General features: G+C 44.9%; 1 pseudogene; it reads right to left on the minus strand.

Annotated features, from left to right (window-relative positions):
- Nucleotides 1-5122: 5122 nt before the first annotated feature.
- LOC150065232 (semaphorin-4D-like) lies at nucleotides 5123-26641 on the minus strand (annotated as a pseudogene).
- Between the last annotated feature and the right edge of the window lie 1002 nt (nucleotides 26642-27643).

Genomic DNA, 27643 nt, shown 5'->3' on the forward strand with positions numbered 1-27643 from the left:
CAAAAGGCTACTCTAGACTGAAGCAATAGTATCTTCACCAGTTCTCTGGAAATACAAGACAAGATTCCAAAATCAGGCCAGCTTGACCATGGGTCATAATCAAGACCCAGTGGGAGGGGGCCTGAGCCCAAAGGAGTCTCTGACTCATTGTCAGTCCACAGATTTGCGCTCCTGAGAGGAGCCAGCTGCTCCCGCGCATGCTCTGTGAAGGCCCAGAATTGCCTCCCTCCTGACCCACCAAGAGTGATCCCCATTGTTGATGCCAGGTTCCCTTTACTGTTGACTGTCACCTCCATTTTCCACCCCTTTTCTGCCCATACTCTATGGGTGTCACTGGGACCAAGTCAACAGAACTTCCCTCCAGAGCCCCTGAGAACCACGATCCTCCTCTCCTCACACTTCATTATTTTGAGACCTTGCTGTTTATTTTGAGTCACGGTGTTTCTGTGTTGCCTATTCTTGCATCCATGCCATCTTCCCTTCGGCCTTCTCGTTAGCTGGGATGGCAGGCATGTGCTATGACTTACCCCTCCCCTACTTCTTCACCACATTCAAAGCAAAGCAACTCATATCCCATTAATAGCTCACTGCGTAATCACTGTGCAGAAATGCATCAGCATCACCAGAACGATAAAAAGTAGATGACAGCCACCATCTCGCTGTGATGAAACCAGGCAATGATGGGACCACAGGTGGCTTGGAAAGTCTAAGCCAGCCTCATCAGGGTTGCCTTTGCCCCATTCTTGAAAAAGGAGAGTTTTAGTTGTATAGACGGTTACCGTTATATAAGTCGGCAGTAAGAACATTTGTTTTTGGACAGTGTCACTCCTTCCCTCCCTGTCTCCCAGTTTTACCCTCCCAGCCACACACACACACAAGTTGTTCATTTTCAATAGAGTGTCTAGTAAATACCACTGCTGCAGGTGCCCCCGTTCTCCCTCCATTTCTGTGCCTCACCTTCACAAAGACAAAGAAACATGACAAAATGAAAACAAAAAAAAACATCTTGCTTCCTTTTCTCTAAAGTTCCTTTTGATATTAGTTTATATGATCATTGGCACATAAGCATTGCACCAGTACACGTGTCCTTCCTCTAAGTGTACCTCCTTCGGTTTCACTGTGTGTGAATGCCTAGAGGCTTGTATAATTGGTTCTGCCCTGTGTATTTTAGATCTGGCTTCTGCATGTAATAATGTCTGTGTAAACTTTGTCATGTTTACATTCAGAATGTCCATTAATTTCTACACAGTAAACTGAGCATCTAGTGATAGGCTGCCATCCTACCTGACTGCAGGCTGGTTAACTGGAGTCCCGTGACTTATCAGCACTTCACGAACCCAAGCACACTACCCATGCTCTCTGCCGTTCACAAACCTTTCTTTCTTCTGAACTTCAGCACAGAGAGGCAGGAGAGGCAGGGGATAAACTCAGGTGATGAAGTTACAACCCAGAAGGGCACTTGAGTCTGCCCACTTCACATTGCCACACGTGTTGCCAGGCAGTGTGTGGCACAATCTAGTAAACAGCTCTCTCATACTCACTCTGGTGACCCCAAGGCAGAAGAAAGCCCAAAGAATAAGTTCTGCTCACCTCTGTGCAGAGATAGAACCAGAGAATGAGCCCTCTCTCCAACCCAGAGACCCCGCTGTATGCTGCAAAGGGAAAAGGCTCCACCTTTATCTCACTGCACGGATAGCCAGAGTCTCCCTCTTGTGGAAGCCCAGATGTTGTGGCAATGGTACCTGGCCTGGAACTCCGTGGCTGAGCTCCCAGACTCGGTGTCTGAATGCCTGTAGATGAGCAGCCCGGGAAGCCCTGGTACTCCAGTGTGTCAGCAGTGGATGGCCTGTGAACGGTGCTTCTCTTCGTCTGAGCTACCTGATTCAGCATGTGTGAGTCACAAGGGGAGGGGAGAGCTGGTGAGTCACTGTCCTTGAGCCCCTGTGTACAATGTACGGTATCGTTCTGTCCCTAAGTCTCTCACAGGCTCTAAGGCCATTGTTCCAGCTCCTTCTGGGCAGGACGGAGATGGACATGGCATCTTCTAAATGTCTGTTAAGCAGTGGGCAGAGCTCTGTGTGATTTACCTGTACCTCACCCAGAACTTTCCTTCACCATCACTGCAGGCCTAGGAAGCAGATATTACCATTCCTAGGACAGGGACAAGTCTAGGTAAGCAAATATACCCAGCGTTAACACACATCTGGGCTAAGAGAGGCTTGAGAGGAGCCTCAAAATTCCATGCTTCAAGGAATCTTGAAACACTATAAAGTGCTTATTTCTGGCCTCAGCATAGCCATTGTTATGGCACATGCATTCTGGCAAGCAAGCTTTTCCAAATCGGTACCCACTGCTCCTTAGGCCCTTTAAAAATGCACTCTGATCTTTATAGGTTTTTTTGGTTCAATTTAGAAAAGTAGCTGGAAGAAAAACAACCCTAAATTACCTGAGATGACCAGTGAGGTCCTCAGAAGGATGGGGTGGTAGGTTGCTTCATGAGTCGATCTGCTTGTGTAAAAACTCACACGCTAACACCTGACTGAAAATGGGAGTCATAAATCTTGTACTCAAGATCCGAAAGTGGCTGATTTTCCCTGACTCCATGAGGACAGGCTAGTGGGAGGAATGGCAAAATGCCAAGTAACTGTCAGTAACAGAGGTTCTGGAAACGCGAGCCACACAGACAGGGATTATTCAGAGGGCACAAAATGCACGTCATAAAATGTAAGGACCTGCGAAAAATTGTTACTAATATGATTCCAATAAGCATGATAATAATGGCAAATATGCACTCCAGGGTGCAGATGAAATTTAAATGGAGGATGATATCACAAGGTATCAGGGAGCAGACATGGCAACTGAGCTTTCTTTCCACCCTAAAGATGACCAGTCTAGCAAGGTCTTGGACTATCACAAGGTGGATTTCATTTTACAGTAGCCCACCAATATAAGAATTAATGATAGACTCCATTCTAGCCTAAGGTAGGTCAAGGAATACTTTCTGAAATAATACATTTTAACTTACATACCCTAGCCAATCAACCAGGCCTTCGAGGTCAGATGTATTTCGGTAAGGTTTCTCCTGTAGCCACCATCTATAGGTAACTGCTACATCTCCTTGAGGGAGGTGCCATGAATGTGTACGTGTGTGTCTTCACTCCTGTGGCTGTTGTCATGAAGTGCGGGGTGATAAGCACATGGAGAGACCTGGGGCAGCAGCTACGCAGGAGTCTGACCAGTGGCCCTGGGTCAGGGAGAGGTGGTCTGATATGGTGATCACTGGAGCTGATGGCAGACAGAACAGCCATGACTATGTGTCATGTATCAAAATGACCAAATCACACCATGTTAAAGATGAGAAATCCAATTTATTGTTCTTTGCCCTGGAATAAATTCTCCTATTAAGAGGTGTTAAGAGACTGGGGAGTTGGAGTGTAAGATGAATGCTAAAAATGTATTCACTTCTTTTTTAAAAAAATATGCATTGTTTTATTGATAAAACCTTTTGATTTTAGTATATGAATGCGGCCTAGGTTTACATTGAGACAAAAATTTTTTATAATTGTTTTTTATTTCAATGTATAGAGGGGTTACAGTTATATTTGCCAGATAGAGGGTGCATTACTTCTCACACATTTATATCCTTTCTTATGTTTTTGTCCCCATTTCCCTCCCCACCCCCTCCCTTCACTTTTCCCCTCCTATTTCAAATAAACAAGTAAACATCTTTATAATGTACCAGGTAACAAATTGGGATACAGTAACAATATGAAATTAAGCAAAGGGCAACACAAGAGAAGAGAGCAAAACATAAATCATAAAGATTAACAGTCACTTATAATTAAGCTCTTGTGTCCATGTCCTAGAGGTCCATTAATTTGGCCTCATCCTAACAACAGATGCTGTCAGGGATGTGGCCAGGAGGCATCACTACTACACTGGTGGTGGGAGTGCAAACTCATTCAACCACTATGGAAAGCAGTATGGCAGTTCCTCAAAAGACTAAACACAGAGCTCCCCTATGACCCAGCAATTCCACTACTTGGCATTTACCCAATTGTCCAGAAACAAGGACATACTAAATCCACTAGCACAACGATGTTCATTGCCGCACTGTTTACCATAGTGAAGATATGGAACCAACCCAGATGCTCCTCAGTTGATGATTGGATCAACAAGATGTGGTGTTTATACACAATGGAATTCTATGCTGCTGTCAGAAAGAATGACATCGCCCCATTTGTTAGGAAATGGAAAGACTTGGAAAAAAATCATATTAAGTGAAGTAAGTCAGACCCAAAGGAACAAACCTAGGCTCAATGGTTTCCCTCATCTGTAATAATTAGTACACATCTAGAACTCTCCTAGCAGAGGATTACAATAGCGCGTTCACTTCTTTAGTGGCAGTCATGAAAGTCAGGTGGAATGGTGGCCTTGTTGTGATAGCTTTGTGACAGTGGGCAGTTCCCTCTCTTCTGAGAGGGAATAGACCAATGGGAAATTCCATGGGCCATGAGTGGGGTGATGTGTAAGGCAAAAGAGACATCGTTTCAAACAACTGAAGTCATCTCTGTAAAGGTTCCCTGCATCTGGACAAGAGGTTTCCACCAGAGCCGTGGCTAGGGGTTATACAATGAGCCTCCATTCATGGTCTAGCCCTATTGCCATCAGAGCCACAGGTCACCTTCCTTCACGGAAAGCCCGTGTCATGAAGGTGGAACAGTCCTCTTGAAGAGTCAAAAAGAAAGGAAGGAAAGCCGGGTGTAAGTGGCTCACACCTATAATCCTAGTTACTCAGGAGGCTGAGATCTGAGGATCGCAATTCAGAGCCAGCACAGGGAGGAAAGTTCATTGGAAATTATCTCCAACTAACCACCAGAAAACCAGAAGTGGTGCTGTGGCTCAAAGTGGCCGGGCACTAGCCTTGAGCTGAAGAGCTCAGAGAGGCCCCATGACCAACAAAAGAGAGAGGGGGAGGGAGAGGAGCTGGAAGCAGGCAGGCAGGCAAATTTGTATGAAAAAATGCCTCAGCTCAAGAGGAAAGAAACAAAAACTGAGCTTCCAGGTGAATGTATTAAACAATAATTACTCTATACGTAGGCAAGAACACACAGTTGACATTCTATAATTTTTCCCTGACAGAAAATTCCTCTATTATATGAGTTTCCTTCTCTGTATGGATTTACTGGTGATGGTGACCTGCTCTTTCTCATAGCTGGTGTTCAGAGTTGACTTGGGATCCTCTCCATTTACCTAGGAGAAGCTTCTGGGCTCCACCAATGTCAACTTTTCACACTGCTTTCCGTTAGAAAAATACAACTTGTCCTTCTTCCCAAGTAGCAGGGCATGAATTCAAACAGAATTTCAAGCAGTTACAGGCAAATATCCCTGCTACCTTTTTTAGACCAAGATAAAAAAAAAAAAGAAAATGAAATGGAAGAAGGAAAGCACAAGAGGGATTGATTGTCACTGGACTTGAGATATCTGTCGTCTCTGAGCAAAGCTGGGAAGCTGTGTTGAGGACACAAATTTGCAAATATGCACAGTGCTGGGAAGTTCTGGGCAATGTGGCATGCAGAGCTTGGGGCTGAGGAAGATGAGCTCTGAGTAAACACCGCTGACACTCTGGTGGTTCTCCTATCTTCTGGAAGGCTAGTAAGGTTAGGGCCGTGGATCCATTGCCACCTCCAAAATGTGAGTGCCAAGAAGTTGCAAGACAGTTTTGTTGTTGGCCCTCTCTTCTGACAGGCACTGGTACATACTGCTCTCTCCTTTTGTCAGTCTGAAGATAACCAAGTTTTTGTTATCCACACACATGTACGTATGATTGTTGGTCTTCAACACACGATCCTGGAATTTCCACACAACCTGGGCCAGGGCAGACTTTGCGGAACATTTGAGTTCTACCCACCATGCTTGAGAAGATGCCGCTAGTGGCCTGGATTATTTTTACCTGGAATGTCAAGATACATGTGCACAGCATGGACAACTCTGTTCAGATACTCAACTGCTTTTAAAAAATAGATTAATACCCTATATAAAACAATAGCCTTACTCACTGGAATACAATTCATCTTCAGGACAATTGAGATTATAACATGCACTAAGAAACAGAAGATAATCCCTGCCTAGTGACTCCTGGGGACAAGGAAAAGACAGTCTGAGTAGAAGAAATCCCACCCCTCATTGCATATCTCAGGAGAAAATGCAGCAGGCTTGGGGAGACCAGGCCCTGGTCAGCTCTATAACTAGCAGTTACACCCTGGGTCAAAATTCAAATGCTTCTCCTAATGACTTCAGGGAATCTGGCAGTCAGTGCCAGTCTTAACCTTCTCTTCTACTTTTCATCACCTGAAGACTGCTGTCTGCTCAGAGGAGAAGAAGGCTGGTACCTGAACATCCTGGCCTCTAGTCACAACACACTCCCAAGTACTCAGCCACAGGGAATGGGGTCCTGCAAGCAGGTGCACAGCACCGGAATAACTATGAGCTGCATGCCTCTCGTGAGCGATTGGGATCAGAAAACGTTTTGATCTCACATCTGTTCATATTTTAGACTATGTACAGATGTATGAGATAACACCCTGGGGTAGAGACCAGAGTCAAAATATAGAATCCATTTGTGTTTCAAGTACATTGTGTTTTGTTTTTGTTTTTGTTTTGCCAGTCCTGAAGCTTGAACTCAGGGCCTGGGCACTGTTCTTGGGCTTTCTCAAGGCCAGCACTCTACCACTTAAGCCACAGCTTCACTTCCGGCCTTTTCTGTGTATGTGGTACTGAGGACTCAAACCCAGGGCTTCGTGCATGCTAGGCAAGCACTCTACCACTAGGCCACACTCCCATCCCTCAAGTACATCTTATACACAGAGCTTGAGTAAATGTATGCATTTTAAAGCACAATTTTACGCATGAAACGGTTTTACAGTATGGAACTTTTCACTTGTTGCTCACACTGGCATTTGTGGATTTTGTATCAGAGCAGCTCAGTGTGTGCTCAGCAGCTGCTTCTTTCTCATTCTTAACAGGTTATGATTTTAATGAGCTCCAGCTAAGCAAAACAGAAAAGATGGGCATGAAGAATACATTTCAATGTACCCACATACCCTATGTAGGTTCAAACACTTTCTATAATCAAGGGAACAAAGATCACGCACTGGTGTGGAACACAACACAAGACCTTTGTTCAGAGTGGATAAAGAAAAACAAGATAAACAAATACCACAGACTCAAAGCACTATAAAATGGTAGGAGACCTAGCTACTGTTGCAGTGATATTTCAATGGGGATCACTCACCTAGGCATGAAGACACATTGCCACTCATGTCCTGAATCCAAGTACTGCAAAGAAAATAACACCCATAAGTCACTGTGCATTCATAGAAGAGTTTGCCCCTGGTAACCAACCCATACCTGCTGCGGCCCTGGGCCAAACAAGTAGTGGCAAATGGGCTCCAGACACAGTAGGGGTCCTGTGCTAGCACACACTCCTCACAGCTGCTGTGCTTTCTGCAGAAGGCCAGAGGAACCTGGACCACTCCTGAGTTGGAGCCGGCATAGATAAACTTGCTTCCCTGTGTGTAGGAAGTAGAGACAGAAGAGGCATAAGTTGGATATCCAAGCCCCTCCAGAAGCTATGGGAACAGCTATGGAGTGTCTTCAAGTGCTGCAGACTCTTCTGACCTCTTGTACTGTCACCAGCTTCAGCAGCGCACTGGACACCAGCAGTGATCAGGGGTATTGACTGTATCTCATGAACTCAGTGGAAGAAGAGCATGAATGTGGTAGCACATATCACATCTTCTCTGTCTTTGGCCTGAGAATCTTGTTTCCCATTAACAACCTCGAACACCTGGAACTTGAATCAGATTCCTATTTAGGAATCACAAGTCGGTATTTTTAAAAGCAGGTGAAACCCAGCTTTCATTCACCATCAGTGGGTACATTCAGCATCAGTTCAGCATTTGGCTAGAGCTCATGAACCCCCCCTTAAACTCAAGTCTCACAGGCTGCAGGCTTCCCAAAACCCAGAGCCACATACTTGTCTCAGTAAGCACTGATACACATGGGACAGAGACTCCTCTCCCAAGATGAAAACTGTGATAACAACAAATAAGACTGGATCTGGACTGGCCTCAATTACCTCTTCATTCTAGACCTGGGAAGTTTTTGACCCCAACCCCTCCCAGATCAACTTGGGATAGTCACCTTTCTATGGATGTGTATATACATTTTCTGAGAAGGAGACAGAGTGGATGCTACTAGGGACACCTGTGAGGTGGCAGGGACAACTCCTGCAGAGAACTGTTGGTCCTGGACAGTCTTGAGGTGCTCGGCCCCATCTATTTACCCAAGGAGAGGGAATGAGTAGAAGTAGAAGGTGGGGTTAGCTGTGGGTAGTTTTATCCTAAGCTGTTTCCTGAGAGGCTGGGCTGGAGCTCGAATGCAATCACTCTTTGACAACTGAGTCAGACCTCACAAAGTCAGTGGGTAAACATGGAAGTGAGAGGGAAACCACCTCCTAAAGGACAGTGAGCATCATCCGTTGCAGCACATGCCTCTTGGTGGATGCTAACCTTAACAGAGGGAAATGGGTACATTCCTTCAATGGTATATCTTCAGGAGTCGATTTGAGGAGCCCTCTTCCCCACAGTGCCTCATGGAGTTTGGTGAAGCATTTGTATGGAATTGATATAGTCCTCCTGCCTACAAGATGACAACCTTTTATACTATCCAATGTAATGTAAGCACTGCAGAAATAGCTCTTAAAATGTCTCGTTTGGAAAATGATGACACTGACGCATGTTCGCTGTAGACCCATTTTTTCTAAGACTGTCTGAATTGCAAATGTAGAACTATAGTTATGGAGCTCCTAAATGCAGAAGGCTAACGGAACTTCTTACTGTCAAATGAATACATGTGGAACATATCCCACACACTCTTTGATGTATCTCTTCTGGATGTAAAGCCAGATATACTGTTCCACAGGTCAGGGAGAAGACATATAGAGACTTGGACAGAGACCATTGCAGAGGTAAGTAGCTAAAAGCTACACAGATATCATGCCCCAGGAGGCATTCCTTCAAGGTGTTCTGTTCTCCTGACTCACAAACCAACAACAGTCATAAAATACAGCAGACATGACACAAAGCGCCTTGGCAGGTCTCAGGAGGCAGAGACAGATGTGCAGTCACAAGCAGATAATGTGGGTAGAAAGAGTGTGGGGATGCAGACCTAAGTCTACGAGATTATTCTGTACATTACTCTGTAGCACACCAGGGGAGGTCTTGCTATCATCAATAAACAAACTGGAAGCAGGATGACATCCAGTTACACAAGAACCATAAATAAGGAGAACAAAGTCCAGGCTAGCCCTGGAAAACATACAAGACTATGTATAAAACAAGGATTCTGCAGGCATGGCTCTCGTCTGCCTGACGAGTACAAGGTCTAATTCAAAACACAACACTGTCAAATGGGAAAAGAGGAAGGAGAAGGAGGAAGAAGAAGATGAGGAGAAGGATAAGGAGGAGGGGGAGGGGGATCATCTAGTGAGCAGCAGTGCACAGCTTTAATGAGGTACATGAAGGGGCAGCCATCTCCTTCCTGGTAGCCAGAATAGAGAGGACAGCGGGAGGGGAAAGACAAAGACTAGCTGATACAGCCATGCTGCAAGCTTCTAGATTTTTTTCAGCCCCTTTAGGATCTCAAGACGAGGATCCAAAGCAACACAGATATCCAGTAATCCAGAGACTCAGAGATCACTTCACGTATCCTTCTCTTTCCCTTTCAGAACCACTGAGAAAATGAACTCTGTAATGTCTGAGGGGAGGAGGATGAGGAACTGGGGACTGAAAATCAGTCACAGGCCCTGTGGACAGAGGGATGCTGGAGGGATATTTACAAACATGTACCTGCCAAGAGATCATCTCTGTTCCACCATAGGTACTTAAAGGGACCCTTCATCTGTGAGCTATCCATAGAGAGTGTCTTGGAGTACCAGCTCCCGAAATTCAGCCCTCTGCAGGGCCACTGTGAATATTTACCACCCCCTGCAGGCTGCTCTGCCACAATGCAGTCAAACCTGAGATACTTAGGCATGGAGAGAGGCACACTGGGCCCAAGAGATTGGTTCTGCTAGATCCAGACCTTGCTAGTGAAGTGTTCATGAGAAAGATCACGTAGCAGGGACAGCAATGGATGCTACAAATGTGATCCAACTTACAACTGTGACCTAGGTCAGCAGACCACAGAGTGGGTCCTGTGCTTGAGACCCTCAGGGGCCCTGATGAAGAGAATAATGAGAGGGAAGTATCCTGGGCTGAGCGGCACATGGCAGGGTATTCCTTCTGGATCGCATGAGGGTCAGATGCCATCCCGTTTCACAGAATTTCCACGGATCCTGTACTGCACAAGACTCATGTAATAGTCATAGTCGCCGAGTTGAAGATGTGTTTTTAAACTCCTTGTCTGATAAGGAAACTGAGATAAGAGCAGAGAGCTGGTGATCCAGCATTACCCAGCTACACACGGCAGTCAGAATCTGCCTGTGCTCTGATCCTCACTGCTCCATCCCAGTTAACTGTCTTATATTTTTCAAAGATTAAAAAGAAAGGCATAATATTTGATGACCTATGAGAAATTCAGGACATGCTAAGCGTGATGCTCGGAGGCAGGCTCACTCTTACACATCTCATCTATAACCAACTGGGACCACTGGAGAGAACAGAGCACCTGTACTGGAGTTTTCAGCCTCCGAGTCTCCCAATCCTTGGTCATTGGCAGTAAACATCTGTTACCTCTGGGAGGAATATGGTGTTGACCTAGAGGCTGTAGAGTGACTTATTATTTGTCTTCTGTGTTCCTTTATTGATCAGGACATGCAACAGGTCATCCCACTATCACAGTCGGCATGCGATTTCACAGGTTCAGGGTCACAAGAACCCATATCACAGGACAGGGCCTGTCTCATCTGCTTGGAATGACTTTGTGCGCATATCCAACGGCCTCCTCACATAAACTAGACAGCCCAGGTAAGCCAGTCTATTATCATGGACATACAAAGCCACCTTGCCAGGCAGCCCCACCCTTCTAGTCCTGCTGACAAAGTCACTTTACCTTCACTGAAGACAACAGCAGTGTTTGGACTGGTTCAGAGTTCTGGAAAAGCTTTATCTCCTCAATGACGTGTGTGCCATTTTTAAGTTTCACAGCTTTGTGCATGGTTCCCTGGTCTGCAAGGTAAAATCGACAAGTCAGTGAGACAGTCCAAGAGGGACATATCGAAGACACCAATCTCAGTAGCAGACATTCTCCCTTTTCTATTCTCAAGTCATTCCCTCAGCGGGATACGTAGACAAAGAGGACAATGCTGCGTTAGGAATGAAAAAAAAAAGCCCTTGGTAAAATAAAGCATTGCAAACTCGAGTTCCAGGTTAGTCTGATTTTCTCATAAAGCATAAGCCCCTGGCCCGTGATTGATTCTCGACAACTTTCATCAACAAAATTGTTGAGAACAACAGTGGCAGGCAGATTTCATGGAAGGTTACTTCTGAGCTGCTAGTGGTTCTCCAGGGAGTCAGTTCAACTGAGTTCCCCGGCAGGCCCTTGGAGGGCACAGAAGACTCCAAGGGTGGACACTGTAGCTGTGTGTCCTTTTCCTAATTCTAGAAATAATCCTCCAATTGGCTGGTGGTTACGAAGACCTGGAATTCCAGAAGTTTTTTTACACTCTCACAAATGGCTTGGGTCGCCTCAAGGAAGATGGTTTGTGATCTTCTCACAAAGGATTTTAAGTGCAGAACACAGATACAGGGTGGCTGTCACACCCTCAGAACCCACCTGTGCCGATAAACATGACATCATAGAATTTCCAGTCCAGAGCCTGGATCCTGTCCACCACAATCTGGGTATACTTCACATCTCTTGTGACTAACTTGGGCCTGTTGCCTATTGGAGTTACTGAGTCCTCTATCAGAAGGTGGTCTCTGATGAAATTGAGTGCTTTGTCTGGCAAATCCAAAGAGCTGGTGTAGTTAGCTGTGTGTGCTTCATGGTTGATGCACTGATGAGGGCAAAATTTTTCCGGGTTAATGTTCCCAATTATCAATAACTAATTACGTAAGGTACAGCACTGGGGACACAGTGAATGCCTCCAAAGAAGGGCGACAGTGGAAATCTGGGTCTTTCTTTCTTTCTTTTCCCTGAGTCTTTGAACTCTGGGCCTGGGCACTGTCCCTCAGCTCTTCAGCTCAAGGCTACTGCCCTACCCCTTGAGCCACAGTGCCACCTCCACTTTTCTAGTGGTCAATTGGAGATAAGAGTTTCTCGGTCTTATTACCCGGGCTGGCTTTGAACCATGATCCTCAGACCTCAGCCTCCTGAGTAGCTAGGTGAGCTGGGTGAGCCACTGCACCCAGCTGGAAACCTGAGTCTTTTTTTTTTTTTTTTGCAATAGTTAGAGGACAGTTTTATAGCACATCCACAAGATAGAACTCTGCTTTGAGATTAACTTGGACTTGTCCATAATCAGGGCAGAAATTATCTATTAGTGAAAAACCATCAGTATGTTTAGAGGGCCCATACATGTAGAAGGGCTGATGATGTATCAGAACCTGGCACCGAGTGAGAGCTGGTCCTGGAAGAAGTCACATGGACAGGTCAGGGCCCATTTGAATGTTGAACACTGTGTGGATAACAATGATTGGCTATCCAGGACAGCCTAGATTCTTTTTTTCTCTTTGTACCTAAAATTGACTATTTTTAGGAGGAAAAATTGTGACTCCCCATTGACTCTTGGTCAGGATAGCTCAGGACGCTACAGAAGTCCGTGTGGAGAAATGGTGTGTTTTCCTATGGGAAACTTAAAATGAATTAGTCCTTAATGGTATCGTGCAGCACTCATTTCACAAAACAGTGACTCATTAGCATATTCTGTTGGGACAGAGTGTGGAGAGATCTGGGGTAGAATGAACAGAAGGGAGAGGGGCTCAGCTGCATGTTGCAGCCCTCAGGCCCAGGGGCCACTTCTTGTGTAGACAGAAACCCTCTGTCGAGGCCCCACCCCTAAAGGGAGCACGATGTCAGGTTTCACCCTGTGAGCCTAGAGCCTTGAATGACCAGCATAGCCCTCTCCTGGAGACCCCATGTCTCTCACCACTCCTGGCCTTGGAGTAGGCACAGGGCCATGGTAGCTCAACCATTTGGTCTGAGATTGCCTCGTGATACTCTGCATGAACTTCCCGCGTGCGAAGACTTCCTCTACCATGGACAGCGTGTAGGCGCAGACTGCGGAAAGCTCCACGTTGTAGCTGCAAAGGGCATGCCACAGTGAGTCTCCAGAGTAGCAGGCCGTCGAAAGGGCATATACTCCACCCACCAAAGGCACTTACAGCTTCAAGGCAAAAAGTCCATAAAATTCAGGCTCTTTAAAGAATGGATCCCGTAGCACAAAGATATCTTGCAGTATGTTGAAGTGGTAGCCCATGTCTGTCCAGGGGCAAATAAGCTTGGCTTTCAGGAAGGAGGTCCACTTTTTTCTCAAGATCCTCAGGCCACCCTTGTCCCCCTAAAACATCAGAGACCACACATGCCTTCCCATGGGAGCTTGGATCAGACTCTGGATCAAAGTGAAGCAAAGTATCTAACTCTGATGTCATCCCTTATAACTTTTTGGATGACAGCTAAAAACAACCGTATCCACAGTGTACCACTCAGCCATAGTTTTGATCTGGACTGACCCTTGGTGATTAAGAGACAACTTGAACTCCCATGAGAATACACTGATCCCTCTTATATATGATTACCTTCCTGTGGTCAGTCACGGTCTACTACTATTTCTTTTTACTCTTTGGAGTAAGAAATCACATTAGCATGAATCTTATGCCTGGTCATTGCCTTCTACTGATTATGTCTTCTGTGGATCCTCTTGTTGTATCTAGGACCTGTCACCCTGACTGCCTAATAATGCCAACCATAAACTTTGAGCTTTCCAGACTCAAGTTCTATGCCAAGCACCTCCTTTTAAAATAATTTCCTGTACCCTTCCCTATCCCTACAAACTCCATACCTCTTCAAGCTTTGAGCCCGAGAAATAGTTTAATGTGGTTTTTCAACTCAAGCACTGGTTTATAGCTCACTACTAGTTAGCAAAGAGCTACAAACAGTGGGATTCCATTTGCCACAGAACCCAGTGAGCACATTATACAAAATACCATTCTCACTATTGCCGTGGAGGTCTGAGGCAGGGCTTGAGAATCACAAGCTAATTGGTTGCATGCTGGATGCCAATGCTCCCTTAGTTCTCATAGACACCAGCCGAGTGTCTGAAAACAGAAGGCTAGTCCATGCTAGGACCCTCAACTATGACATTCGTGGCAAGAAGGGAAATGGAAGTTCAGCGTGGGTAGGGCAGGTCTCACCTTACACACTCTGGCGATGCGGGGAATCTTTAACTTGGAAATAAAATCATACTCTACACATAATTCTGTGAAGAAGAAGTAGACCTTGTCATCTTCACCCTCAGGACTGTCTTGGGTTTTTTTGATCACATCCACATAGACAAAGCTAGGCTCTGCAAAGAGATGACACGGAATTATCTTTGCACACAGAGCTGTGCTGCTACCTTCTCCTGGTGGTGTCGTGGTCAGCCAGTGGTGCAGCTCTGTAAGAACATCTGGAATGTGTGCATATGTGTGACACTTAGTAAACAAACTCTAGGGTTGAGTCATAACAGTGCTGAGCTAACCCATGCCTGCCTCATTCTCTTCAGCCTCAGATATTACCATTTTGGCAGTCCTGCAGCACACATATCTCCCCTATACAAGCCCCAAATTCTAATGGAGCCTTTCAGTTACCAAAAATACCAGCTCTTGATTTAAACAAGTGACTAAATCAACTAACTCTAGCTACCAGAAGCAGATACACTGAGACTGAGACTCTTGGCTGGCCCACTCTGACAGGAAGCTGCTTATCTATCTCTGGGTATCAGGCCATAAATTGACCCATCGACCAAGAGGCTTCAAAGATGCCAGGGTCATGCTTGCAAACATGTCAAAGAAAACCCTAGCCAGTAACTTCTTTCTGCTGGTATCTCAAAGTCAGACATCAGCCTGGCGTTACCTGGAGACAGCAAGGCATCCTAGACCCATCTGAGTAGGCCCCAAAGGGCACGGGGCTGTACCTTTAATGGCATACTAAAATGACACCACATCCCAACAGGACAAACGTTCTATATTTCCCATCACAGTGTCAGTTTTACAAGAGTATTCCCAATCCATTCTCAGAATGGGAGATAAAAGCAGTCTCAAAACAGTTCTCTGTTAGAGAACAAACTAAATCAGATTCCTTAGACTCTGGAAGTGACCCTGATTTTCTCCATTGTTCTCACTGCCCAGGGGCAGAAGAGAGCTCAGAATCCTCTAGGTTCGGGATGTTTAGGGGAAGTAATCTGGTGCACATCTACCAGGTGAGACACAAACCACATTACCATGCAGCCATGGGATAGTATACTCGGTCCGCAGGGGGTTCTGGGAATAAGTTCGAGAGATGTATATTGGCTTCCCCCAAAATTCCTTGGTGTCCCAGAATAAAGCTCTCCATCTGCAGCAGTCCAGGAGTACAGAGAAGACAGGGAAGGAAATCAGGTCAATACCTCTGTTGTAGCACAAAAAAGAGATTCTTTTAAACCAAATTAAGCCCCTATGCAGAGGAGAAAAGATAGTTGCCTGACTTCTAGGGCCTCCATTTATTGAAGAGGTTACATTGATTTGCATTTTATGAGATAACAGGCACTAACAAGGCAAGGCAGAACCCCCACATCTGGTAAAATGACAGTGAACACAAGTTATCATGGTTTATAGTCCCATAAAACCATCCTAAGTTGAAACACATTTAATGCATCTTCTACTCCATGTGGACAACTTAGTCATCTCAACTGCTGCCGACAGGCTCAGAACACTTACAGCAGCTTGTATAAAGGCCCGGTTGTCTCACATAAAGCCTCTAGTTTATTAGCTGATGAATATTGATGTAGTTCAATGAACTAAGGCGAAGTCTGGATGGTGTATAGGTACACTTTCAAAACTTCAGATAGTTGAAAAATTGCCCATGTAACTAACTATAAGTTGGGCACAGAAGTGAGTACCCTTTAGGGTCAAGGCTCATGCTGAACATTTCTGACACCATTGTTGGTAAGACATGGATTTGTAGCAAAGTTATTTCCCAAAAGGAACATCGGAATGCTGTGTATTAATAATGGATATAATGTACTATGATACTATATTGGCCACTGGTCTTCTTTAAGGGATGAATTTAAAACTCTTCCTAAAAAGTCTGTGCCCAGGGACATATTTCTTCTGTAAGGGCAGAAGATATTAAAAGAAAGCTAGAGTAAATAGGACTAAGGAAAGGAGAGCTCTTGAGTGTCCTGTATGGGATCACAAAACCTGACAATACCCTCTGAGGCTAAGAGAAACCTAAATGGCAGGACTCACCAACCATGACAGATGTGTAGCTATGCGTAGGATCAAAGGGACATCTTCCTTTGCCATTCTCACTTTTCCCTTGAAACTTAAAGGATCCTAAGTTCTATAATGGCAAAAAGAGAAAAAAGCCTTATAAGATATCTGATAATGTGCCTTAAAAAAATCATTTAACTGTTCTTCAATGCTTTAAACCAGCAGGCTTGCGCACATGGGTCGTGATCTTGGGGCCATGCTCTGTTACACAGCTCAGTCTGCACACCAAGTCTCTGGCCTTGATCAAGCTACACATGATCTCAGACACTCAGACTCCTCATCTGGAAAATGGAGAGATGCTGTTGGCTCCAGGGTTGTTAGGAGGCCAGGGAGAATCAAAGACAAGAAATGCACAGCAGGTGACTACAGCCGTGTATAAAATAAACACCAGGAAGGCCATAGTATTATCAAACCGGCAACACAAAATTAAAACAAATACAAAAGCAGGATCCCTCCCTCTACCCACTGAGGCATCTGCCAAGTAGATCTGTGGACTCAAAACCCGAAGTAAATTCAAGCCCCACTTAAAGAAAGTGCAAGCCACAACTTCAATCCTGGGATAATCTCTTTACCCAACAGGAAACCCAAAGCTGGGTAAGGAATGAAGCAGACAAATCCAACTACAGAAAGAACCAGAACACTCTCAAGAAAATGAAATGACAGGGATAAACTGGCAAACATGGTCACAAATGATGAATGAGGCATATTCTTCCTTAAAAATGCTTTACCAAATGTTTCTAGTAAATGTCATTTTTTATTCTTGAATATAAACAAAAAGAAGTGTCAGTCTTCAAGGAATAAAGGTCTTCATATCTTACAAACATCTCCCTACTGCATATTAACTCTAGATGCTGGCATCAGAGGGTACACACAGCCAAGTAGATCTACACTATGGATTTCACCATAAGCCCCAGTTTTCCTATGTGAATTTCTTTTTTGGTTGTTGTTGTTTGAGACAGGATTTCCTTATGTAGCCCATGCTGACCTAGAGCTCACTATGCTACAGTCTCCTGAATGCTGTCCCATTTTCCTGGATGCTGTGATCACAGGCATTGACCACAACATCTAGCAATGAACCTCGAAGCCTAGCTACCTCAGTGAATTTGTAATGAGTCCATACTTACCCATGATTTTTCTTTTCTTTTTTTCTTTTTCCTTCTGTGGGGCTTGAACTCAGCCTAGGCTCTGTCCCTAAGCTCTTTCATTCAAGGCTTGAGTGCTATCACTTTAAGCCACAGCTCCACTTCCAGTTCTGGTGATTAGAGATGAGAGGCTCACAGACTTTCCTACCGAGGCTGGCTTTGAACCGGGATCCTCATAACCCAGCCTCCTGAGTAGCTAGGATCATAGGCATGAGCCACCAGTATCTGGTTTACCATTTTATTCTTTGACCCAGGGTTGGGCTGCTTCTTTGTTTCGTTGTTTTGCAGAAACCCAGAGTCTCTTGCAGAGTAGGCAAGTGCTATACCTCTGAGCTACAGTGCAGGATATGTTTATTAAAAACTCCAACTAATTAAGGGTTATAGCAAACAAGCTTTACACGTCTTTTCCCAACCATGGTTCCCTTTTGAATGGTTTCAGTCATCTGCAGCCAAATGAAGAAGGTTCTGAGTAGTATGTTGATATCCTATATCCTGCTCTACTCTGTACTGGACATAAATAAACCCTTTGTTGATTGTACCTGTGCTATTGCTTCTGGCTACTTAGCTGTCTTGGTCATCAGGTACATTGTGTGGGGTCTGCTACTCTCTGAGATTTCAAGCATCCACCAGGGGCCTTGGAATTATCCCCAACATATTAAGGGATATTGTATAACATGTTTCACATCTGCAGGGTACTTAATAAATCCAAGGTTGTTGACTAGAAAATGTGTTTCATTTCCAGTCTTCACATACCCTTTCTTCTTCCGTTGGTGATTATTAACGAATTGCTTCTGTGGATTACTTTAATTAAAAAAAACAATCTGTCTTAAAAAGATTAGAGGCAACAGTCTAAATAACCTTCTCCTTCTTTCTAATGGTTGCGGGGGGAAAAGGCCTCTCCTTACCTGCAGAGAACAGGAAGTACTGGATGCCATTTAGAGTAGTCAAGGATGTGACTCTGGGAAGGATGAAAGGTACCCCACTTCCCCTACCAATCAGGGGTACTTAGGAAGGCCACTCAGTGGGTTAGACAACAATGAATGGTGACATCCTAAGGCCTGTCAATGTACCAATCAAGAAAACACACTACCCAAGAGCAGATCTTCTTTTCATGTAACCCTATGCTCACCACAGTCAGACCACACAGATCACAGCACAAGAGTACATCTGTCAGCAGCATACTTCGTAGAATGTCCCTCAATTGGCACCAAGGATCCTGGTGTACTGAGCCCTGCTTCAAGCCATGCCCTTTGCCAGGACACCAAGGCTCAGAGGGGCCACATGGTTCTGAGTTGTGCTTCAAGACACATTCTATGCCAGAGACATCTCAGCCACCTCTTATGCAAGGTTTTCTGGTTACAAGCAGCCCCAGTCCTCACATGGATGATTGGAGAAAGTCTTAGTCTTCACAGGACTCTGTTTTCTTTTAGCCATTGCTTAGCCTTCTGTGAGCAAGACTGATAATGGAGAGAGTCTGTGGACTTACCAAGTGGTCACAGATTGGCTTGAATGCATTGGTGCCACACACATAGAGAGAGCTGGCACCGAGGGGCTGTAGCACCCGGATGTAGTTGAGGCATTCCTTCTGGGTGGAGAGAAACACCATCAAAAACCAGCTATCAAGGCAGTTCTAAGTCCACATTGTGAAGTCTCACTCAGCTGCCTGCTTCCCTTTCTGACCTCTTTACACAACAGCTTGCTTATTCTCACAGAACAGGGTCTACTATCCCATCCCAGCCTCTGTATACCTAAATCTTCAGCTGTGCTGCATAATTTTATCTCTGTTATGTCCACAAGGTTTTCACATAACAGGAACACAACTTCAGTCTGCATCCTAAGTGCTACTTAGTGAAGACTTGGTGATCAAACAGCAACAACTTGACCCCAAGATGCACTGGGAAAACTACAAAGGAAAAAATATATTTGCTCTCATAAACAGAGATCATTACTTTTTCATATATTTTTATTGTAATTAATAGAAGGGTTACATGATATTTGCCAGATAGAAGGTGCATTAATTCACATACATTGATACCCTTTCACATGTCTTGGTCCCCATTTCCCTCCCCCCAACCCCCACCCCTCATCTTGTTTTTGTTGCCAAATCAGTATGCACTGCATAGAAAATGCCTTTCCCTTCCAGAGGCACTGCTTATACCCAGAACAACAAGAAATAGGCCAGATGTGACGGGGTGTCATAGTTGTAGATCATAAAGGCCCCAGCAGAAAAATGAAGGTATGATTCAGGAACCTACTCACTGTTTGAGAATAAACAGTATTTGAGTCATATTGTGAAAGTCTGAAATAACCTCAGATCAGGAGAATTTCTATGACTGCAACCCTTTTCAGACTGGTGAGATGTAATTCACATCCACACAGAATAGGCAGTACCAGTGTGTACCATTCTATTTTTATTTATTTACTTTACTAGGGGCAGTACTGGGGCTTGAATTCAGGGCTTCATGTTCTGGTTTAGCTTTTTTGTTGCTGTTGTTCTTTAATACTAGTATTCTGCAATTGAACCACATGTCCACTTCAAGATTTTGATAAGAGTCTCTCAAGTCTTTTGGGCTGGCTTCAAGCCAAAATCATTAAATCTCAGTCCACTGAATAGCGAGGATACAGATGCTAGCCACCCGTATTTGGCCTCACTCCACTTGTAAAGACCCTGAAATATGTTCTTTTTTTCATTAGAGTGCCTCTTGTCCTTTAATTTTCTCAGGAACCCTGTTAAGAGACTAATGTTTTTGTAAAAATACTATCACTATCCTGAAAAAGTTTAGAAAAAAAATTTTGCAAAGAGGTGTATACAAATAGTTGTTTTGTGATTAGCCAACCACTGCTGACATGAGCTGTACCTTATGTCACGAGTGCAATCATAAGGAATGGCATCTGAGAACCTGTATGTCTGTGGAGCAGAGGGGTTGGAAGTACAGTGGCTCAGTGAATAGCAATGCTTCTGAGGGAAGGGATACTACAAGTGCTCCCTGAAAGTCACCATGCTGAGGAACCTAAGGGCTCCTTCCCAGCATTCCTATATCCTTAGAAAGCCCTGACTTAGGAATTAGGATAAATCTGATTCATATGAAGTAGGAAGCATTACTAGAGTGCTCCCTATGCCTGGCAGCTACTGTAAGAATGTCCTCCCCTTACCATCAGAAGAAAGAAATGAGCTCCTGGAGGCTCTGTGTTACCTAAAAATGTATTAGGACCCCTGAACCCCATTCCATGTCCAGCCACCTTCAGCATTCATGAGAGTAGGCAACCAAGGAATGCATGTAAGTTTTGTAACTGACAAAAACACTTACCTCTTTTGATTTTCCATTTGCTACGCATTTTGCTCTTGTCTCTTCTGACACCTTCCAGTCCACCTGTGAGGGAGGAACAAATGAAAGATTAAAAAGTAGGTTAAAGTGCACAGTTCGTTTCCAGTTTACTTCATTACTGGTGCCCTTATCAAATAGTAGATGGCAGAGGCAGCATAGCTCAACGGTGAGCACATGCCCAGCATGCTGGCACTGGTGACTCATTCCTAGCTAATCAGGAGGTTGAGATCTAAGAATCCAAGTTCAAGTGTAGGAAAATCCACAAGATTTATTTCCAACTAACCAGCAAAACCCAGAAGTGGAGTTACAGTTCAAATGGCAGAGTGGCAGCTTTACACAGAGAAGCCAAGGGACAGCACCCCAGGTCCTGAGGTCAAGTCACAATGTCAGCAAATGCACATACACATTTGCATGTGCACACACACACACACACACACACGCACGCACGCACGCACGCACGCGCACATGCGCATCTGGCTTAAGGGGCTTCGTGAGTTTCCTGTAGGCATCCAAAGTTGATGTTGCATATAGACGGGGAAGGAAGGAACGGGGTTCTCTTGAGAAAGGTTTCATACTGCAGCAGGACTGCTCAGCACTTGGGGAATGGGGCTAACGACCTACCTCATGCTCTTTCTCAGAGATGTTCAGTGCACTCACTGCGAAAATGGCCTCACGGGCGCCCACATACAGCGTTCTCTGGTCCTCGCTTAATAGCAGGACTGAGTAATTATAGATGCCTGGCTCATGAAACTTCACAAGCTCTACCTCTGTAGGATGTAAGGGGAAATACGTCAGAGGCAGGAAGAGAAGACAGAGCCACAAAGTCATTTGCAAGCTTGGACAGATCCTGAGAACCTTACTTGGTACAGAGAGTGTGAAGTGTAGATTATATAGGTTGGGGACACAGGAGGCCTCCAGAAAAGTCCTGAATCGCAGCTACCAAACATGAGTGAACATCACCTCTCAACCAGGCTCTGAGGCTGGTGTGTGTGAGATTCAAGGCTGTGCACCTGACCACCCTTCTTGTCAAGCAATCTGTGCAGTGGTTTCCAAGGTGATTCTAGGTCAGACATGTATCTGCCTGTCCATCTCATTTATGTGTCTCAATTAACCAGAGATTAGGTCTAGAAAGACAATAATAATTTAGTTTGTTTTAAGATACATTTTGTATTTGGTTATTTGAAATTGGATAGGGAACGGGGAAAAACAAGATGAGGGGTAGGGGTGAGGGGGAGGGAAATGGGGGACCAAGACATGTGAAAGGGTATCAATGTATGGGAATTAATGCACCATCTATCTGGCAAATATTATGTAACCCTTCTATTAATTACAACAAAAGATATATGAAAAAAAGATATGTTTGTGAAATTTAATTCTCACATGAGTGCCAAGTTTCATCGTTATGATGCAAAGTGACTGCTTGTAATTTTCCTGTCTCTACCTTCCAATAGCTAAAATTATAAGTATATGCTACCATGCCCTGGTGAATAATTTTTTAAAAATCATTTCATCTCTCCTTCTGTCTTGTCATCAATCTGAAAGTCTTTTTATCTTGGTATCCATGTATTTATAACCCAACTGTGTATTAGGTTGAAAAAAATCAGTTGTTCAGGAAGCATGTCAAGTTTTTCTCAAATGTATTGTTCCCTCTGTCTGCAGTGTCACTTATGACTAGTGTGTTACACGGGAAGCCCAAATGTCTGTTCTCCAAAGCTAAGACTTGCTTCATATTGGATTTTATAGCCCAATTATTTGTTCTATAATTAATTGGTTCTGTAATTCATGCCCTTAAGAGCATGAATTGCATTTCACTAAAATACCAACATTGCTCAGAATGGTCAGCAGACTAAAGATACTCAATGACCTAAGAAAATATAAAACAGCACACAACAAGAAAATCTGGGACTAAATCTCATTACTCTTAATGTGCCACTGTAGGAGCTGCACATAACATTCAGATTCTGGGTCCTCTGGGCCCCGCCTAGTATCAGCCCCTTGCTCAACATCTATATTTTCTCTGGCTCCTGAGCCAAAGACCCAAGGGCCACGACACAGATTCCAGGTGAGAAAATAACCACATCTGAGATCCTCAAGTTGGAAACACAGGCACAAAGTAAGTTTACTGCATGCATGAAATAAGCACCGGTATTGGGTGGGCAGTGCCTCAGCCAGTAAAGATTACTAGGTCTGAAGTTTACCTTCAGGGATGCCCAATTCAGAAAGCAAAGTAGGGTCTCAGAAAATCTTAGGGAATGTTTCCAGTCACCAAAGCAACTGTATGAACAGCTGCTCGGACAAGCTGATCACAAAGAGAAACTCCAAGTGGAAAGAAACTGACAGGTCAAATGCATCGTGTCCACCCATCTCTGCAGTGTCTGCACCTCCCAAACCCCAGGCCACCAGCATTTTCACGGTCATGGTCCTCACCTCCATGCTCCCAGGTAATCCGTGGTATGGGTGAAAATGCCACAGCAGTGGCACACACCAGGATCAGGGCTGTGAGCAGTGCCCTCATGGAACCGTACATCTTCAACTGTGATGGGCCTTCAACAAGGCAGGGGCGTGGACAGCGGGGAGCTACGAGAGGAGGCGTGTCAGCAGGAGTGCTGCTCACAGCCACAGGCCTGGCACATCTGTTTGGAGCTGACCAGCAACAAGGTCCCCAAGAACCCACACCCACTCGTTAGTCAGTTGAGAAGTGCCCACTCTCTTTCTGCCTGGCTATCCAAAGTCACTCGTGATTCCCTATGGCCTGCAGAAGAAACAAAGGAAGAAAAAAAAAGAAAAGCAAGGTGATGCATCAGACAGAAAGCAATGTGCCACTCCAGCTTCTCAATATCCCCTCAGCTCTCCTTGGTCATCTCTATTGCCATTTCCTAAGAAGAAGGAGGCTCAGGGACATAGACAGAGGACACTTCTGGAGCCATAAGGCTTATTTAGTATCTTCCTCCATCACAACACAGTCAATCCACATCAGAGGGCAAACTTAACAGACTGCCTGACACAGGCTGTTGGGATGCAGGTAAAGGGGAGTAGCCCACTGCTTTCCACTTTACTATTTGTGGCTGAAGGATGCAAAAAACTGAGCTTATTTCCCCAAGATCTTGGCTTCTCAGCTCCTATAATGGCAATGAATAAAGACCAGAGTGCTGCAGATGTGACACACACCTGCTCAGGCATACTGGTGTACATCTGGACAAACGCAAACACATGTGCTGTACCTACAAATAGCTGCTGTGAGCACATGAACATTCACTTACAGGCAAGTTCAAGCCATGAAGGAGTTAGTGCCTTCGGGTAGGACCATACCTGCCCTAAGTGGTACCTATCGATCTTCTGCCTTTTCCCAAAAAGGGATGCTCAACTGTGCTTTACTGAATGCTAAGCAGTATCAGTATCAGAGTCATTATAAGAGTAGATCATGGGCCCAGGAAGGTAGTGTACAAGGCCTGACACTGCAGCTCCCATCCTTCCTTCCTGTATCAGGCAGGCCTAGAATCCCAGCAGGAGGCAGGGCTCTGTTCCTTCTGAGAGCACCTCTTCCACCCAGCACAGCCTGGCATACAGCTACACTATCTGCCACTTCACAGAGGAAGGATAGCCACAGGGTGGCAGCAGTGACTTAATATGGAACCAACATCAACACAGCCTGGATCCATCTTCCTGGTCCCTCCTCTTCCCCTCTCTGCTTCCTGTGCTAGCCAGACTACTCCACCATGTCCACAAGCAACAGTAGGCTGTCATGTTTCTATCTTGATGAAGAGCCCTGAATTCTATAGTGTCCTGAATCTATTTCCTTCATAGACTGGAATGTCCTAGGCCAGAGGCCTCTGTGTCTTTAACCATATAAAATAATATTGACCAAAGTGAATTTTAGAAAACGGAAAAAGGTGGGGTTTTTTCCTTTTTTGTTTTGTTTCTTGGTTTTTCCATCTTTATGGGTGGTAAGGATGTCGAAGAAATGGAGGGATAAAGGATAAACAAAACGCAACAATGGTATTCAATAGACACTGTACTAAAAATGAATTATACAAATTGTGGGTGGGGATGGGAGGGAAAATCTGGGAGAGAATGAAGGGGTAACACTGTCCAAAAGAAATGTACTCGTTATATACATAACATCATGGCACTCGATTCATATGAAGTTGTCAGCCCCTGTAAATCATCTTTGGAATAATAAAAAAGTAAAAGTCATCTCAAACTAAATTCCATTTGTGACTAACAGCAAAAAGAATGAGTCACCAGGGGCCGGGAGTTTGGCCTAGTGGTTAAAGTGCTTGCCTAGCATGCATGAAGACCTGGGTTCGATTCCTTGGTACCACATACATAGAAAAAAGCTGGAAGTGGTGCTGAGGCTCAAGTGGTAGAGCTCTAGCCTTGAGAAAGTCCAAGGACAATGCTCAGGCCCTGAGCTCAAGCCCAGGACTGGCAAAAAGAAAAAGAATGAGTCACCAGGACACATAGGAAAAGTATAACTTAGAAAGCAAAGCAAAGGGACCAGACATGACTCCACTCCAGAGAGTCTGTGGACCTGCACACTAACAATGTATCAGACATGAAAAGGGGTCCTGAAAGTTGAGAGGACAAGCCTACAGAGCCAAAGGACTCTAGTCTAGAACTTACTGCAGAATGGACCACTCCATGATAGGGCGGGGCCAGCACCTCCTGACAAGGACTTTCCTGACAGATTCCTTATAGATGACTTGCCAGTGGCCCTATGAAGGTCACTGGACATACACATCTGAAATCTGACATCCCCACATGCTGTCTCTCTCCAAATCCAAGCTGAGTAAGCCAAGTGTTCCTTAATAGCAGGATACAAACTTGGAGTGGAACAGGGCACGAGGCCCAGGGATTCGGATCATTTGGACTGCAGACCTGATTTCTCCAAGCTAGGATTCTCAGGGAAGTTACAGTTTGAGCTTTTAGCACTATCATCAACACAAGGAGTCTAAGCAGTCAATACCAGTAAGCTCTATTCCATCCAGGATTCCTTCTAACCTTCCTCTTACTCTTTAACACCACTGGCCTGGGGACTGACTCTAGCTCTCTCCTCCTTAAGTGTGGTCAACAGGCTGCACTCTTGCACGGTGCCTGCTTCCCTCTCCTGCGCTTCCCATTCAAAGTATCAGTCACGGTCGAGTTAATATTGCTAGGCCACATAGGCATGAAGTTCTCAGGTGGCAAGGGCCAAGTGACCACTGTGACTTACCTTCCAAAGCTGGACTCTCTCTGATGACTCTATGCCAATACTCCTGGAGTTCATTCTCCATGTGTCATGATAATCCCTAACCCTACATATTCTCCCTCCTTCCTAATCCCATACTCTTGACCTCCACATGGCTTCTGTTACCTGAGAGGGGAATGCCTGGCTTAAGCTATCTACTGGGCAGCCATGTCTGAAGCCAGCCTAGACTCCTTATGCTCCCTTCCTTGTGGCTGAAATCCCAGTGGCTCAGTTCCCAGGTCAGGACTACCAGAGATCCGCCCTCTGAAAAGCGGAGCTTCCACTCAGCTGGTCTTCACGTACCAGGTCTTAGGGAAAATGCAAACAGGAAGGACATTAATAACCACCTTTAAGGTGAGCAAAAGTTCAAGAGCAAAAGACCGTTCAGGAGAGTCCTCCGGTTTGCCTCAGCCTCTTGGGTAGCTGGTATGAGAGGTGCTATGGAGAATAGCTCTGCTGTTTCTTTATGTTTAAGCCAAACCAACTCACGTGCCATTACTAGCATACCATCGGTCATTGTAGTGAGTGAATGAGCATTATCAAGGCACTATAAACCAGGCAATGAGGCCTGGCTTGGTGGCTCACACCTGTAATCCTAGCTATTTTGGGGGCTGAGATCTGAAGATCACAGTTCAAAGTCAGCCCAGGCACAAAAGTCCATGAGACTCTTATCTCCAATTAACCACAAGAAAACTGGAAGTGGTGCTGTGGCTTAAGGGTGGGGCAGTAATTTTGAGCGGAAGAGCTCAGGGACAACGCTCAGGCCCAGAGTTCAAGCCCCACAACCGACCAAAAAAAAAGTAAAAACAATAAAAGGCAATGAGACAGCTTCCTTCCTATATGAGATAGGAAGGAGCACATCTAGAGTGTAAAGTGTAATCCTTTCTGCAGCTGGAAGCAGGGTTCCCTTTTTTCCATAGACTATTTCTTTGCAACATTTGCCATGCTTAACCCCAGATTTCCCACCATTCTAGTTTGTAAACAGGCAAATGATCCGCTAGCAAAATGTTGCAAACTCAAACCTCAACATGAGGATGGCACACTGTAACAAGTCCATTAATTCAGCTATGCTACCCATCTTCCTCACAGAACATAGAGGTGATCTATCTTCTGGACTTCCACACGTGGAAGAAAGAAAGAACTAACTGGGATGATAAGATCACAAGCTGAAGAGATGCCTGTCTGCCTGACTGGACTGCTGCACATGATGTAAGAAGGTATGTGGAAGTAAGAACGGGATCCGAGCAGATGTCTCTATCAGAAACACACAAGGGAAGTTGAGGCTGCAGGGAGGATTCAATAAGTTAACACTGCTGACTTTCTTACAAGAAACAGAGCCAGGAAGAAAATACCTGCTGCTATAAATATGGGAACCTCAATTCCAGGTGGGCCTGGGGCAGTCTGGGCTGAATCCAAACCTGCTTGCTTTGGTCA

This window comes from Megascapheus bottae, chromosome 3, assembly GCF_031878675.1.
Source record: "Megascapheus bottae isolate mThoBot1 chromosome 3, mThoBot2.hap1, whole genome shotgun sequence".
Classification (NCBI taxonomy): domain Eukaryota; kingdom Metazoa; phylum Chordata; class Mammalia; order Rodentia; family Geomyidae; genus Megascapheus; species Megascapheus bottae.